The sequence below is a fragment of the Lithobates pipiens genome, unplaced genomic scaffold (genome assembly GCF_037356315.1).
Source record: "Lithobates pipiens isolate NorthernLeopardFrog02 unplaced genomic scaffold, aLitPip1_a1.2 Scaffold_23, whole genome shotgun sequence".
Taxonomy (NCBI): domain Eukaryota; kingdom Metazoa; phylum Chordata; class Amphibia; order Anura; family Ranidae; genus Lithobates; species Lithobates pipiens.
Genome location: NW_027507785.1, coordinates 194675311 through 194690307, shown reverse-complemented (window position 1 = coordinate 194690307; position 14997 = coordinate 194675311). Strand labels below are relative to the sequence as shown.

Sequence of the window (14997 nt, the reverse complement as noted above, 5' to 3'; positions counted from 1 at the left end):
TGGTCGCACCCACCACTACACTAAATACTCCCAGCCTCAAATCAACACAAACAGGCCTGTCTAAATTTGCCTACACTGTTATCTTAAACCCAGAAAAATCCTATTTTAGTACCTACCTAAAGGTAGAGGGTGCTACACAATAATAAATGCACTTTTTTTAACCTGCAAAAATATGGAAGACACAATTTTATTCTCGTTTTGGTTGTTTAAAAAACAAAATTGCATGTTTTGTGGTCCGATGTACTTTAACCACTTTAGCCTCAGAAGATTTGACTGCTCAATCACCAAGCCATTTTTTGCAATAAGGCACTGCGTCGCTTTAACTGACTAATGTGCAGGCATGTGACGCTGTACCCAAGCAACATTTACGTCCTTTTTTTCCCACAAATAGAGCTTTCTTTTGGTGGCATTTGATCATCTTTGCAGTTTTTAAAAAGCGACAATTTAAAAAAAACACAATATTTTGTACTTTTTGCTATAATAAATTTCCCCAATTTTGTTTTTAAAAAATTCATTTTTAACTCAGTTTAGGCCGATATGTATTCTTCCACATATTTTTGGTAATAAAAATCGCACTAAGCGTATATTGATTGATTTGCGCAAAAGTTATAGCTTCTATAGAATAGCGGATAGATTTATGGCATTGTATTATTATTTTTTTCTGACTAGAGGTGGTGAAAGATTACTGTACCTAGCTAATAGGAACTCACAATCTGCCTCTCCTCTCCTTACAGAACAGGGATTTGTGTGTTTACACACACGTCCCTATTCTGGCTCTCGTGCCCGCGATTGCTTGTGGCCCGCTGTCATCGCAAACTGCCGGCCACGAGCATCGGCACCCCCACAGTGCAGCGGGCGTTTGTGCGTCTGCTAACCCGTTTAAAGGAGCCAACATACAGCTACGATGGCTTTTGGGATTGTGCCGACCTCCCACAGCATAATGACGGTGGCTGGTCGGCAACTGGTTAATGGGAGCTCCTGCAATACGTGTGTTTATGTTACTTGTCACTTCCATTTAAAAGTCTAAGGAGCCAACAATGTACATTTTTGCTCCTATACTATAGTTTATACATAAAAAAACACAAAAAAAGACTCTAAGGCCGCGTACACACGCGGGGACTGTTCGCCCAACTTTGTCCGTCAAACAGTTTCGGCAAACAGTCCGCTCAAAATTAGCATGGACGGACATGGCCACACACGACGAACGAACAGTTTGCTGAAACCGTGCGCGATGACGTGAACGGCACGTACGACGGGACGAAAAATACGACGTCCTATACACTGCATTATAACTTTCGGCGTGTAAATCCTTTCTGAGCATGCGCGGAACTTAGTTTGTCGAACAAGCCTACACACGAGGGAACTGTTCGCTGAAACAAAGTTTCAGCGGACAGTTTTTCGGAAATTCCGAAAAACCTTGTTCAGCGGACTGTTCGCTGAAACTGTCCGCTGAAAGCCCACACACGGGCGGACTGTCCGCCGAAACACTGTTCAGCGGACAAAGTTGGCCGAACAGTCCCCGCGTGTGTACGCGGCCTAAATCACCTGACTACACTCACAAGTGTGAATGGGGGCTACTCAAAATTCATCCAACAGTGCGGTATTGTATCTTATCTTTGTCTTTAATTTTCTGTTTGCTAGTAATCCTGTTACAGTGATACGTCCTCAACTCCTGCACCTAGCAATACAAACATTTGGCCTGAGCCAAGCTGGCCATAGAGTAGTAGATTTTCAAATGTATTATTTTTATTTATTTTAATAGCACCATCAATCTACACAGCACTTTACATATGTAGTACACATTCACATCAGTCCCTACCCTCAAGGAGCTTACAATCTAAGTCCCCTAACTTACAGTCATACATACACATACTAGGGCCAATTTAGATATCAGTCATTTAACCTACCGCCATGTCTTTGGCACAGGCACAGGGAGAAAATGCAAACTATGTGCAGGTAGGAATTTGAATTGACAACCCTAGTGCTGCCATGCAGAAATGACAACCACTTAGCCACTATGCTGCCCTAATGAACACCTGTACGAAAGTTTTCAATGAGTTGACGAATGACATCTGAAATTATTTAAAATTTAAAAGAGAAAATTGCTGAATGTCTGAGAGTCATCAGCACCACTTCCCTTAATTGATAAATACATAGCAAAAAGGAAAAGTATGGGATTTTTAAAGGTGCTAAAACGCAACAGCATACATGTATAAAAAAAACAAAATTTATTTTAGAAATCAATTCTAAAAAAAACAAATTATTGTCATATACAGTATATAGCCATATGATATATGGAACAAATGCAGCACATTCTATTCTCTACATGTTTTGCCAAACGATGGCTTCCTCTAGGGAACTTTTATCAGGAACTACATATATGATCACTATAAATAAAAAATTACATAATTTAGACAAAATGTATAAATAGCAATAATTAACTCATAACATGCATTTACACAAAAATATTTTACATATATCTCGAATGTGTACAGGTCTGTACATTATTCTTTAGATCTCCATTACCTGAATATTATAAAATCCAATAAGTGTTTGGCTCCAGAACCACAGGGGTATATAGATATAGACAATTGGTGAAATCACAGAGGGAGGCATAAAGAGGCACCCTATTGGCCCATCTGGGAGGGAAATTACAATATAAAGTAAGTGACCATTACAAGACTGAAATCAAGATGGACAGGATGATTGATTTCCTGCCTACCTGTATTAACAGTAAGCAGTATCAGAATCCTGATTGTTAAATAATTAATCCAAAGATTCCCAGCTATTTCCTTTTCCCAAACTGAAGAAAAGAGGGGGAAACTGTTTTCACCAGAGCACACTGTCCGAGAAAACCGTCATCAATCCTATATGAAAAACATATAGTGGCAGCTAATTACAACAGAACACAAAGTGGTAACTTCAGACAAAATCTCTTCTGAGTCAAGGAGTCCTTACCTTGCAATGTAAAATACACTGGTTATCTCTTCCTCTTCAGTATTGAGCCACAGCATTTTTCTCAAGTCATCTTCCAGGACGGCACACCTGAGAGATGAGAGGCTCCTCCCTACAGGAAACACAATCAATCGACAGCTGTTTTAAGTCCCCACCCTTCCCCTTGATCCTCAGTTTTTGATTGTGTTTCTCCCTACACAGCGAAACTGTTTGTTTTTTTCCAAATGACCCGAAGCCTGGGGCTGGTGGTCTCCCCCTGGGAGCCGGACCACAAGCCTGGGAAGCCTCTGGGTCTGGTAGGATATTCTTGTCCTTCCTGGGGGGTTCCCCTATCTTTTCCTCAGGGCGGGCAGCAGAAATTGGAAGAGCCCCCCTGAGAGCTGAAGGACCCTGGGTACAGTGGTGTACCCAGAACTTCAGGGGCCATTATCCTGTCTCCCCCCTCCTTACCTGTACAGGTGGCTGTTCAGACGGGGGTGCTGGCCATCGGTTCTTTCCAGGGGGCTTGTCCCCGACTCCTGGGTCCCCGGTAGCTCGCGTGGGCTGCCGGAGAGGGCGTGGCAACAAGCACCCGCGTCATTTTCAAACTTCGGGAAAATGGCAGCGGCGTTCTTACCCAGGAGGGAAGGCTGAGAGTCAGTAGGAGCAGGCGCCCACATCCTCCTTTCTCTAAAGCGAGGAGGCACCAGTTTACTACGGTGGATGTCTGCCTTAACCACCTCAGATATGAAGATGGGAATGAGGAATGGAAGGCATTGCCCCCCCCCCCCCATGTATATAGACTGACTTCCCTATGGGGACAGCAGTTGGGGGGGGGGGAGCACTTTGGCGGCTATCCTCCTTGCGTGTGGACCATAAGGATGGAAAAGCAAGCCCGCTGGCTGTGGCAAAAAGAGGAAGACGACAACGGTGAGTACTTTACTTTCCTTTTGCCGTGGGAATTTAGCTGCAAAATCCCCAATTCCAGCCAGAGGGTTCCTGGGCATTTGAGATCTCACCTGGGGTCTGGATTCAAATAGCCCTTAAGCTTCTGCTAAAAACACCAGCCGCAGCTCCCTCTTACATCAGAGAAGCTGTATGGTGGACAGGTGGTGCAGAGGAACGAGTGTGCCTAAACCACTTCAGATGAGAAAGAGGTAGGTAGGCCATTGCTCCCCCTTCCCCGTGTATATACTGACTGGTGCAGTGCAGAACCTGGGGTCGGGATACAAATAGCGCAGACGCCACTGCTAAAACCACCAGCCACAGCTCCCTCTTACAGCAGAGACACTGTGGTTATCGCAGCAGTAGGTTGCCAGCCTCTCCCTACATGCCCAGTTGTGGTACATTTAGTAGGGATGAATATAGCGTACAGAGGGGACCTGGTAGATACAAAGTTACTTACAGGCCAGGTATACCACTGAACAGGTTATTAATTGGGCAGTGGTTGGTGGATTCAGAAGCTCCCCTGGTCAGCAGGTGCACTAGGTTACCGGCCCTATTAGCCCAGCTGCTAGGAATCTGAAGTTGCTTCACAATGTTTAAAAGCTGACCTAACATTCAAGGATGGGCAGAGACCAAGCTACTGTGTGGCACAGTAGGGGTTCCCTTGTCACAGATCCTCCTTTTGGGGGTTGCCTGCTATAGTTAACTTTCATAAGCTCCAACCTCCCACTCCACCTTTACACTGTGTTTATATTATAGTGTAGGAGGTAAGAAGAAACTTTTTTTTTTATTGGTTTGGGCTACAATCCACGCAGTGGCAGATCTAAAGGCGATTCACCATAGATCGCTCCCTACATCCTTTTAATTGAGGATTTTCTGTGCAAACCTATGCAAGAGCTACATAATTAATTGTTTGAAGCCTGCAAATAGCTATTTACCTCCCAGGCTAAACTGGTAACCACCTCTTCTAGAGAGGTCTTAAATTGGTCTCTAGGGCTGGGCTCATTGAGACTTTAGTTGCTAATCAGCACCACCTGGATATGTGCTGGCTAGCGTTTGCTCAGTCTATGGAGGTAAGGTAGGACAACAACTACTACTAATAGTAGGGTGTCCAACCATTTTAGGATCTGTTCCTTCTCTGGTGGTGAAGGTTTAGTATCTACACCCCAGGCTATGCCTATGAAATAAATTGCCTGTTGGTTATTTCATAAAGGGATAGACCATGACTCCTCATTGGCTGCACACCAGTAGACCTCAGTAGTGAAGGTTTGTGCTTGCTGGGATGTTTTTGTGGCACAGCAGAAATACACATTGAGATTTGTGACATCTCTGCTTATAAGGGCTATATTGCTGTACATCAGAAATGCACTGCACTGAAGCTTGTTTGCTGTCCTTTATATACTAAAGGTACTGCTTTGTTTGGCTACAGATCAGAAAAATACAACAGTGAAGGTGGTCTGTACTTTCTGGTTTTGTGTTGCACAGCAGAAATGCACATCATTGTGTCTGGTGACATCTCTGCTCATAATGGTTATATTGCTGCACATCAGACATACACAAGATTGAGGTCTGTCTGTGGGGCTTTGTGTCCTGTTTTACTGCCTTGTTGGTTACTTATCAGAAAGGCAGCAGTGAAGTCTGATGGTCCTGATTTGCAGGGCGCTGTGCTGATTCAGACAGTGCTATTAACAGCAATGGCTGCCGAGTTTAAACATGCGATTTGACATGTTGAGTCGCATGACAAATCATTTCAATATGGATGTGCTATCTCTATTCATAGTGTTTTATTGTTGCACATCAGATTTGTACAGCATTAAGGTCTGTGAGGTTTTGTGTCCTGTATTACTACTGCCTTATCAGAAAGGCAGCAGTGAAAATTGATGGTTCGAATTTGTTGGGCTACATAGTAGAAATACAAATTGAACCCCTGCCAGGTGTAGTACATATACTGCCTTTGGTAATCCATGTAGCACCACAAAGTGGTGTTGTGCTGATTTTAGCCATGCGATTTGACATGTTGAGTCGCAAGGCCAAATCGCTTCAATATGCATGTGCTATCTCTATTCAGAATTGTTATATTGTTGCACATCAGACATATACAAGATTGAAGGTTGTCTGTCCTTTTATGTCTTGCATATTCTGCCTTATTGGCTGCATATCAGAAAGGACACAGCAGTGAAGGTTGCTTGTCTTTTTCTGATTTTGTTTTTGCTGCTCAGCTGAGAGACACATTGAGGATGGTGGCCTCTCTGCTCAGTATTGGTATATTACTACACATCAGACATACACAAAGATTGAATGTTTGTGTCCTGTATGTCCTATATTTACTGCCTTATCGTTTGTATATCAGGCTAAGCAGTGTTTCTCATGGATCTACCTTTCTGCATCTTAGGGATACACAGCAGGGGTTTGTTGGCTGCAATCCTCCAGGGAGTCACAGCATTGGGGACCCCTTACTGGTTCGACCTGAAAATTGCTATTTGTTTTTTTTTTTTCCCTGCGACCTGTGTAATCTTGAGGTCTGTGGATCCAGGAATCAGGGACTGCTGGTGTCGCACAGACACAAATGGTACCCATTGGAAGCCATAGTATATGACTTCTCATGCGTCTTGCAGTCCCAAGTCGCAGGTTGGGTCGCACGGGTGTGGGAACCCTAAACTTATCTGTCCCTTCTGATTGAGGTTTTGCTACACAGCAGGAATACTCATAATGGCGTTATTGTTTTATTTTGCAGCAGACCAGAAAGATTGCAGCTGTAAAGGCTGTCTGTCTTTTTCCTCAGTGTCTGCTTTTATGTTGTTGCACAGCAGAAATACTCAAGATTGAAGCTTGCTGGTGCTTTCTGTTTCAGAAAAACACAATGCTGCAGGTTGCTCGTGTCCTTTCTCAGTGTTGGTTCTATCTGAACTACACTACAGAAGTGCATGACAGAAAGGATTGTCTTGTGTTCCATATTTTTCCCTGTGGCATAGCAGAAATGCACAACACGGGAGTTGGTGTTCATATTAATCTTATAACTGTGGTGGTTTGTCAGAAATACACAACATAGAAGTTTGGGTCTTTCTGTCTTTATAGCCTTGTTTTGCTGTACATAGGTAAAGCACAACAGTAAAGGGGGTTCCTGTCCTTTCCGTATTTATATATCAGTTATGACCTAGCTAGCTGCACTAAAGAAATACGCAGCATTTAGGGTTTGCTTGAGTCTTAATGTTTTTACGTCTTGGCAGCACATCAGAAAACCAGACTATGAGGACTGTTTGTCTACGTTGAGGTTCAGATTTGGGTCTCTTCCCATATTTGATATATTGGTTTAGCTAGTCACACTCAGGCACACAACATTGTTGTCTATGCTTGTGTCCTTTCTGTCTAAATCTATTGTGCCGTGCCCACAATCTATGATCATTTTATTTGTGATATTAATAATGCATGTATCACCTTTTGTATTTCAGCCTTCTTTTCCATGGAGGGGCCAGGAGTTCGGGCTGCAGCTGCCACATGTCAGAAAACCTTGACCACTTGCATTCAGGGATGCCAGAACCATTTCCTAGGGTTGAAGCCCTGTAGGGTTATGGGACACTGGAGGAAGGGGATAATGAATCGCCCTGTTTAGTAAGAACTTGGAGAGTTCTGTTCAGAGGAGTATTAGGGCCTGAGGATGAAGTATAAAGATGTATACCCGATCGAATAGGTTTCGGCTTGGTGCATGGCCTTCATTTTGCCCTTTTAGCAAAACTAGACATAGCAATATGGGTAGTCTACTCCTGCTAGGGACTTTAATCTCCTGAAGAAGGCTCTCAGGCGTAAGTAAGGACATAGATTGGGCATGCCTTAAACCCAGGGTTCAAGCTTCTGTTAATCTATTTCCCTTAAGTAGGCTTCCCTTTAGTCTTTTGCTGACATAAAGATAAAAAGGAAGCAGTTTTATTTCCCTCAACAGGATAGTGTTAAGACAGGCCCTCTTATTGATTAATGTAGTGTCCTTGTCTTACACAGGTCTCTTATTTATCTTTTTAGTGGTTCTAAGTAGCACCTACAGGCATAATAGGCCATGGTTGTTAGATGTGTGAGATAGGCAACATTGCTAACCTACAAGTTTAACATGTTTTCTGATTCCATTTTTAAGAGCCCATTTCACCTAGATACTGCATCTGAAGCGGAAAAGGCAGGAACATCTGTGGAGCAGACCTGCAGATCAGCCGCATGATCCAGCTAACATGCCTTCATCAAGCATATGAGCGTATGGAGTGGAGGTAAAGCTCACTGCAGAGCCAAGGTTCGCCAAGAGGGTTTTGCAGTGGCCCCACCCTAAGGTAGGCCCGAGGTACTTGTTTATCCTCTCAGGTGTGCCGTCCTGGAAGATGACTTGAGAAAAGTACCAGTTACTTACCGGTAACTGTCTTTCTGGGAAATCTTCCAGGACGGCAGGCCTACTTCCCGCCCGTTGGAGGAGGGAAAATTCTAGAACACTAGAAGGTGAGTACCTATGAGGAATGATTTCCCTTGTGAACCTGGTTCAGGAGTTACTTCTCTACAAACTGAGGATCAAGGGGAAGGGTGGGGACTTAAAACAGCTGTCGATTGATTGTGTTTCCTGTAGGGAGGAGCCTCTCATCTCTCAGGTGTGCCGTCCTGGAAGATTTCCCAGAAAGACAGTTACCGGTAAGTAACTGGTACTTTTCCGCAAATTTGTGTTCCCTTATACCCCCTCCACCTCCATTAGTAGCCGATGGTGCCGATTAAGGCGTGCATGCTGAACTGAAGCTGGCATGCATGCGTCACTGCACGGATCCTCAATTAAGCCATCCGACAGAGACATCTCACTGGAGGGACAAGGCACAACGCTCTGCTTATGGCGCCCCCCCCCCCCCCAAACACAGGAGATACAGTTGTGCTCATAAGTTTACACACCCTGGCAGAATTTATGATTTCTTGGCCATTTTTCAGAGAATATGAATGATAGCAAAAAAACTTTTCTTTTCCTCATGGGTAGTGTTTGGCTGAAGCCATTTATTATCAATCAACTGTGTTTACGCTTTTTAAATCATGCAAATACAAAACAAAACGGGACTTGGGGACTTTAAAGGCACCAGGATAAATCAAAATACAATAAGCTAATTTTTATAAATTTATTCAAAAAGATACAAAATAATGATTAAAAACTATAAACAGAGATTCTGTTCATTCAATGGGACCTACATCAGCAATAGCATCACAATACAGCACAATATGATGGTAAGTGTATAATACCATAGAACATAACCCGTTCCAGATAAACATTCACCAGTGTATTCACTGAAATTATGTGCTGATTTAGCATCCCATGATTATGCCCGGCATGTTTCGTGTTCCAATGACGCTTCTTCTGGGGCACAATAAAAACTCTTGAAAATGGAAAAAGGACGAATATTACAATGTGCAATACAGTATTACAATTATCAATAACAATATAGAAAAAGATTTTAGTAGAGAATTTTTAAAGTAGGTTGAATCATGATGCCTGTCGAGAGGAGATGATGCAGACGTGAGGCACAAAAAGACAGTCACATAGGAGCACTGTGGGGGAATGCACAATATTGTATCAAGATGTGAGTTATAGGCTAACAAGTGGTATAAAATTGATGAATTAATTATACACTACCCCAATTCCTTGTAGGGATGGCGCGAGTACCTAGGTGACGTGTAAGTGTGTAGATATGGGATACAGGGATATCAAACTAAAAAATGGAATAAAGAAATATATTATATTATATAAATGCTGCGTGATGTAGCAGTACATTATATACTATTTATATGTATTATAGTTAGTTAAGGTGAATGGCACACACAATACTGATATTTAGGGAGAAAAGGCTCACCAGTATCCAATAATTACTTCATTGGTTCCAGAGTAGTCCAATGCAAGTAATGATGGTATCGCATCACTCAGCATCAGTGGTAAACGGCTGACTTACAAACACAGCCAGATAAAATAGGGGAAAGCTGATATCTGCAGAGTATAAAGTTGTAATTTTAGTATATCAATAGGAATTGCAAATAATGCCAGTGGATGTAGTCAGCAACAGTATCATTACCTGTTGTTTCAGACGAATACAGGACGCCAGGGTACAAACAACCTGGAGGGGATGGATTGTAAGAGTCTCTGAGGAGACGCTCGCACGGCGTCTGCCTAAATGTGTCTGACCCGCCCACCGTCACCCGATCGGCAATCAGCCAATCAGTGACATCATGTGGGCCGGCCAAAAGAGCTCCGGCGCGTGTCGCGTCCGCGCCGCCCACTCCCCAAAGCGCCTGCGCAGAGCACAGCCAGGCATGGGGGACAAGAGACAGCGAAGGACACCGCCGGAGGAGGAGCCCATACGCCGGTACACTAGATGGACCGTCGACCAGCGGAGGGGCTCCCTAAGCGCCTACAGGAAGTTTTCTGTGGTGCTTACCGGCCGCACAGCGCCCAAAGACCGGCACAGCGCCACCTGCCTGTCAACAACCCCTCAGGACAAGCATCATATAATTGCAAATAATACAAAATACACTATACAGAGTAACAATGTATATCTTGCAGAAAATCAAGTGGACATAAAAGCCAAGACACACAAGGCAGATTAACACTTAGAGCAGCCTGCCAAAACTATCCATTATGACATGATACACCCATTACATGTCACAATGGGTTTTGTATATATATGATGCATATACAATTTAATACACAGAATTGTATTGATGAAATTTTAGAGCTAGAGGGAGTTTATAAAGGGAGTTTCTGTTGTCATAATGACAACAGAAACTAGACAAATGGCCTGATCAAATACCATGTATTGCCGTGTATTGCCCCCCTTTAACATCAATGACATCTTGAAGTCTTTTGTGGTATTTGTGGATGAGGCTCTTTATCTTCTCAGATAGTAAAGCTGCCCGTTCCTCTTGGCAAAAATCCTTCAGTTCCTGTAAATTCTTGATGTAATTTTTTAGAGGTGTACCTCCATTAACTCCCCTAGCGGTAATCCCGAGTCTGGCTTGGGGTAGGAATATACTGACAGGAGCGGTAACCCCGAGCCAGACTCAGGATGGCTTTACTTGATGCAGGGGAGGACACAGGGAGCGTTACTCACCTTGTCCCCTGGATCCAGCGATGTCCGCCGCGCTGTGCGATCGAGCTGTCCTCCGCTCGATTCACAGTGCCGAATGCCGCCGAGCTCCGTTCCCTGCGACGTTACGACGCACGGGAGCGGAGAACGGCGGCAAATTCAAAAAAGTTAAAACACACAAAACACACACAGCACTGTAATCTTACAGATTACAGTGCTGTATTAAAAAATACACACCCCCTTTGTCCCTAGTGGTCTGTGCAATGCCCTGCATGCACTTTTATATTATAAATACTGTTTTTTACTGCCTGGAATTTGGAGATTGTCCATAGCAACCAAAAAGTGTCAATTTTTCAGTGTTTTAGGATTTTATTACATTATTGAATATTTTTTATTATTCTTTATTATATTATAAACTTTATCATACCCGGGATGTCTGCTAGACTCTGGTTTGAACAGATTTAAGAGCGTTATTACTAAGAATTACAGGACTACAAAATAAAAGCCAGATTTCCGTGCAAAATAATTGTACCGCTTTCAGCACCTAATTCCAGACTGAATCATACCGCCAGGGAGGTTAAGACTTCAGGTGGCGCCTAATATTTTAGATGCTTCCAACAGGGTCTCTTTCTTTCACAGGTTAAAAGGTTATTTACCCTGTAAAAAAAGTAGTGTTTGTCTCCTCAATAAAAATAAGAGCAGATGCATTGATTAACTACCACCACCAAATCGTTCAATATTGACAATTTTATCACATGCACCTCTTTATATGTGGTGTATTTGATTATTTGTCCATGTGCCCTTCAATATGTGGGCTGCACTACGAGAGCCATGAATGCTCGTATCAAAGAACATGTAGCTAATATCAGACAGGACTTTCCCAATCACAATGTGTCCAGATACTATTTGGAATGTATCTATTTGGAATGTCATAATAAAGATTCAGCAGGTACTAGTTTTGTGGCCATAGACAGGCTCACCCCTAGGGTTGCCAACTGTCTGGGATTCACCCGGACAGTTCAGGTTTGGAATCATGCGTTCGGGTTTCAGACTGCCTGAAACCCGGACACATGATTCAGACAGGACTATGGCTTTCCAACAGGGTTGCTGGCTGCAGTTGTGTAAGCCGAGTGTCTGTTACACTCTCTTTCACACTGCCCAAGGCCAGCACTAACATATACCCCTCCATCCACACAGACGGGAGAGGAGAATCTCTATTCATGAGATGAAATGTTATGTGCCCCATGGACTTAATGTAGATTGGGATGTTAATTGTTCTATTAACAACAGCTAATATGAGTTCCATATGTTAGTGGCTTATAGGTGGTTTATAGTCCTTTATACTTTTTGTCCTTCTTTTAATTATATGTTGTATTCTTATTGATATTTATACAATTTTTGTGATTCCATTTTTATATTTTTAGCCAGAATTAAGTATATATAAAAGTACATTTAAAGTATGTTCAATGTATTCTGTATGAGATATAGTATGTACTATTTTTGGCCACTAGGTGGAGGTATACTTCCTTCTGAGTAACTTCACATATATCTCTTGTTGCCTTTTTAAATGATATTTCACTTAATATGCGATGTTTGGATGTTTTAATTAACGAATGATCTGCTGTGGGATTTTATGATGTTTTTGATTAATAGCGCATTTTCCTTCCTGATATACTTGTTTGTATTTGCATCTGACATTTTTGGGTTTTGTAACGCATTCAGTGAGCAGTTCTGGACGTACTACCAATGATGCATATCATGTTGTGAAGATCCCGGCCGTGTGTGTATTGATTATTGTGTATGCGTTATTTTTTTTAAATAACAAACATGTCACTTACCTCCACTGTGCAGCTCGTTTTGCACAGAGTAGCCCAAAACATCAATTTCTGGGGTCCCTCAGCGGCTCTTGCGGCTCCTCCCTGCATTATATAACCCCCTTGGAGAAGCATTCTCCTGATGGGGTTACCTTGTGGGCGCACTCCCGAGTCCAGCATTGGGCGCGCATAGAGGCTGAATGCAAGACTCGGCCCCGCTCTCCGGCACCCGCATCATGTTGATTCATGTTGATTGACAGCAGCGTGAGCTAATGGCTGCGCTACTATCAATCTATCCAAACAAGAGTCGGGACCCCGTGGAGATAACGACAGATGGAAATTTGGGGCTCAGGTAAGTAAAACGAGGGGGGGGGGTGAGGGGTCGGTGACTGCAAGGTGTTTCTTCACCTTAATGCATAGGATGCATTAAGGTGATAAAACACAAGCCTTTACAAACCCTTTAAGGATAATCTTGTGTGGGCTTCACTATGCGCCTCTTTACTTTCCTTCTTGGGGCGCATTCATTCCATTGATGTGATTGGAGCTGCTGTATATGATCGGACAGTGGAGGCTTTAGTGGATCCTATGCCTAGAAATCATCCGTGCTGATTACAGTGTGAGAGTGGATGACGCTGTGAAGTGGAGACACTCGATGTGTTATATACCCAAATGCCTGTAACATTTGGCTTTCTGGTAAGAAGATTAGATGTGAGCACGGTGGTGTACATACATTTAAGCTGGTGTGAGGATCTTGCTTCCTTCGTTCACTTTTCACCTTCATCTACTTTTAGCGCAGCATACAGACTTTAGTTTATATTTTGTGAGGGGTTAGCTCGGCAGCGGGTGTGTGTGACCCCCTGGATGGGTTCACAACACAAAATCAGGCACAGCAGACAGCGTTGTAGGTGCAAAAAAACAAAAGATGCGGTTTATTTATGGTACATGCAGTGAAACATATAACAGCCAAACAAAAATAAAACATGAAAATAAATCCTGGTCAGCTTGACCTCTAATTACACACTTAGATTCCCTATCTAACAACTGAGTGCAACCTTGTGCAGCACCAGTCCCTGTCCCTGTTGTAGAGGTTTGCCACACAGGCGTTAACTCACCGCACAGAACAAGTGTCACACTCCCCAGTCTATACAACACAAAACTGGTTCCAGGATGGAACATCTCCCTAAGCATGCTGGGGTTTTTTGTAGAGGTCTTAATGAGCCCACTTACTTCAGCTGGGCTCATTAACTCTTCCCCTCTAATTGTAAAAGTCTGCATAAAGCCTGAATCTAGGGCACACATATTTCCCATCCTGGATACAACCAGGTGACTTTACCTGCGTGCTGCCACATACCCCCCCCCCTCTTGTTTCAACCTTGGAGTTGTAACACAAGCAGTAGGAAATCGGTCACAGACAGTGAAACTAGGAAAATTCCTCTCCAAAACTCGGGCAGTCACCTGCGGAGTCCCTCAAGGCTCTCCGTTGTCACCCGTTCTCTTCAACATTTACATTCACCCACTCCTTCAAATCATCAGATGCTCAGATCTCTGCTTCCACTCTTACGCTGACGACACGCAACTTTATTTCCGGATCAATGGAAAAAAAGATCACCAACAACAACTTGAAAACTGCCTCAAATCAATAGAGGACTGGATGACCACCAACTCCCTCCAGCTGAACCAATCAAAGACAGAGCTTCTTATCTTACACCCAAATCATAAGCCCGCAACCAAAACCTCCTGGTCTCCACCAACCGTCTTTGGGCAGACTATCTCCCCAAAGACCAAAGCGAAGTCTCGGGGTTATTTTAGACGCACAAATGTCAATGGATGCGCAAATAGGATCTGTAGTCAGTCGATCTCACCATCTGCTGCGAATGCTTCGCAGACTCATCCCTTTTATCCCAAAGAATGACAAAGCAGTGGTAGTTGGAACAATCATTAATTCACGACTGGACTACGCAAACTCGCTTTACATAGGATTACCACAATATCAACTTGCGCGATTACAACTAATCCAAAACACGGCGGCAAGGCTGATAACAGGAAAAAAACCCTGGGAATCCATTTCTCCTTCACTGAGGAGCTTACATTGGCTAACCGTAAAAAATCGGATCACGTTCAAGACCCTTTGCCTCACCCACAAATGCGTGCATAGAGAAGCTCCGCAATACCTAATTGAGAAAATAAATCATTACACACCAAACCGCAGCCTTCGATCAGCC

General features: G+C 43.3%; 1 long non-coding RNA gene across 1 annotated transcript; it reads right to left on the bottom strand.

The window, feature by feature from the left end:
* Positions 1 to 8866: 8866 nt before the first annotated feature.
* On the bottom strand, positions 8867 to 10071 carry LOC143927014 (uncharacterized). The gene is made up of 4 exons (XR_013262204.1): positions 9951 to 10071; positions 9735 to 9865; positions 9518 to 9593; positions 8867 to 9260 (listed from the first exon to the last, which is right to left on the bottom strand). It is a non-coding gene; the product is annotated as an uncharacterized LOC143927014 (long non-coding RNA).
* Positions 10072 to 14997: the final 4926 nt, after the last annotated feature.